This window comes from Silurus meridionalis, unplaced genomic scaffold, assembly GCF_014805685.1.
Source record: "Silurus meridionalis isolate SWU-2019-XX unplaced genomic scaffold, ASM1480568v1 Scaffold625, whole genome shotgun sequence".
In the NCBI taxonomy this organism is placed as follows: Eukaryota; Metazoa; Chordata; class Actinopteri; order Siluriformes; family Siluridae; genus Silurus; species Silurus meridionalis.
Genome location: NW_025804621.1, coordinates 1 through 2,847, shown reverse-complemented (window position 1 = coordinate 2,847; position 2,847 = coordinate 1). Strand labels below are relative to the sequence as shown.

The window sequence follows — 2,847 nt, the reverse complement described above, 5'->3', positions numbered from 1 at the left end:
AGATATACAGGTGAATGACAGGTGTCTTGTCCAATGATTGATAAGTTCATTCACAAACTCCTACCTTTTCCGGTTGTCTGACTTGTCGCTTTTCGGATTTGTTAATGTGTTTGCAATGATTCAGACAAACCGAAAAGGTAGGTATAGTTTTGTTTTGCAGACTTTCCTGAAGCCCTAAATTAATAATGGTCATAGTGACATTGGTAACATTGCATTAATGTAATAATATCTGATAGCCATTAGAGGGCACTCTCGTGCTGCATGTGGGTGTGTTTGCAGTGTGCAGAGTAAACGAGTAAAAAACGCTGTGCAGTCATGTCTCCGGTTCTTTCTGCGCATGCTCCGAACTTAATGGGATAATATGTGTTTTATAGCATAATGATGCAAACAACAGTATTTACATTCATCACATTACTGTGCTGGAAAACAATACAAATTAAATAAAAAAGAAGAAAAAGTGTAGAAGAAGAAAAGCAGGACAAAGACAGAGGTAATGTGATGTAATGAATAGTGATGATCATATAAATAAACTAAGTTTAGTAAGTTGGACAAGAAATTATGAGTCAGTTTATGTCACACAGATTTTTATTTATTTATTTATTTATCTCCATTCAGTGTCATTACAAAATAGGTTTAAATTTGTGGAGATTTTATTTGTACATAGTTTTCTTTTCTTTAAAATGGATTGATTGAATGCCATTGGGAATGGTAGAGGGTTATTCATATTTACTCCCATGCCATCACGTGAGGGGCCGATTTGAATGTCTGACATCTACTCCAATGGCAGTCAGCTTCAGATCAGTGTAGTGGTGGATGGAGTTCACCTGGAAGCATCAGTGGATTTCATGCTGAAGATGCTGAATAAGCTGGACATTGACATTTTTTAAATATATTTTATATCATATTTTATATAAACAGATCAAGAATAAAAAAATGCTCTTAGCATGGAAAACGGTGTATTTGTGGCCTGTACACAATAATATAGAATAAAGACAAAAAACATAATTGAGCAAGTATAAGAAAAAACATCTTGTGTTTGGATAAACAATGTTTTTTTTCTTTTCTTTTCTAAAATAAAAACGTTACTTATGTTCGGGGTCGATTTGACTCCGATCAGATATCAATGTTTGTTTGTTTTTAAAGAAAAAAAGAATAAATGCTTTTATTTTACCACACACTCATTAACAAGACAATGTAGTTATGAACAAATTTGCTTTACAAAACACAGGAAGCTGAAGGCAACCGGAAGCTGAAAGCAGCTGAGATGTAAATATCAGAGAGAACATTAAATATGATGTCAAATGTAGTGACAGACATTTTCATGTTGTTCTAATCAACAGTATTGGGTGACCTACGTTCCTGTGGTGGTGAACATGACTGCGAGTTCTCCAGAAGAACAAATGCTGGTAATGTACAGTTCAAACACACACTGTTTTTCACACAGAATAAACTAAAGCCCATCACTTCCTCATCACCTAAACACACTGTTCATTTAGATTTTACTTACAGCAGCCAAACGGCTCATTTTGTAAACTCCTTGATCACTTACTTTGTCTTTAAGGGAACTAAACGAAGAGGAATGAATGAAAAGTGGTATCCAATCTGTGATATTATTGGGGACCTGATTATGGTTCAGAACGATCTATAAAACATAACTGACTACTAAAATCAGATTGTCAAAATGTCCATATAGAGGAGTATGAGTAGCAACTGGCAACCGCTCTAAAAGGCCACGGCTCTGATTTGATTAAACAGAGTGAAGGTTATTCATGAAGTATATCAGAATTGTACAAATCAATAAACTACTTACTCTATGAACTCTATTTGAACGAAATCATTACTGAGTTTGAACCAAAATGATATCTGTATGCTAATGTGTGCTAATCAGGAAATACGTTCTACCTACCTTTCCTAGCCTGACTTTAAAATCCCACCCCTGTCTGGCCTGCACTTCCTCCCTCACTCTGCCCTGTCTTTCCCTCCTGCATTGCCTGAGTTTCTCTCACCCACATTACTTCACCTATTACCATACCTAACTGTGCTATATGTAATGAGGCACACAGGGACAGGTAGAGACTTGGAGGTTGTTCGATGTAGTTGTGGGAAAGGTCAGGGGTCATGTGTGTACCCTGGTGCTTTGAATTTGTCCCTGTGTGTCCTTTTTTAGCTGCAAGTTTCAAATACTGTTTACGTTAACCTTCAAATAGCTTTAGCATTTTTGTGATTTTTATGCGAAACGTATATGTTGTTTGTGTTACAGTATTATTACAGTGCTCCAGTACATGTGGTGCCTCCTCAGCAGTACTCAGTCCATCCCACAGGATTCAATACATGCTACACTCTACTCCCTGAACCTACTACCCCAACAAATGGTAAGTTCATCATGCCTTTCCAGTCATCCTTACAAAAAGCCTGGTTTTCTTGTAGGATGTTATGATCCTCACAGCTTACATGTTGGTCTTTAATTGAAACTGATACTGTTCTTAATACTGTACGTTTTTGTTCGGGTGGGTGTGGAGACCACGCTGGAGCGAAACCAGATCACACGTGACCACGTGGGTCATCTGTTCCATCAGCTGCTGCAGGCTGGGATCCTCTCCACATCTCAGTTTTTTAAAGGGTGACATTCCTGCACCACACAGCTCCGTCTCCACTGGCGCCAGAGACACTACTGTCTGCGTCATGAGATGTCCACAGCTTGATGACACATTTACACCCAATGGGGTTATTGTTAGCATTATTATGAATACGCTTGCGTTTACATTTGGTCATTTTCAGAGAATTTTATAAGAGAATCAGAATCCTTTAATAAGACTTTTGTCTGTGTTTTTTGCTCTCTTTTCCCCC

General features: G+C 37.7%; 1 long non-coding RNA gene across 1 annotated transcript; it reads left to right on the top strand.

The window, feature by feature from the left end:
• The first annotated feature begins 266 nt into the window (after positions 1-266).
• Positions 267-2,616, top strand: LOC124382542. Its single transcript, XR_006925072.1, has 3 exons — positions 267-490; positions 1,341-1,406; positions 2,261-2,616. It is a non-coding gene; the product is annotated as an uncharacterized LOC124382542 (long non-coding RNA).
• Positions 2,617-2,847: the final 231 nt, after the last annotated feature.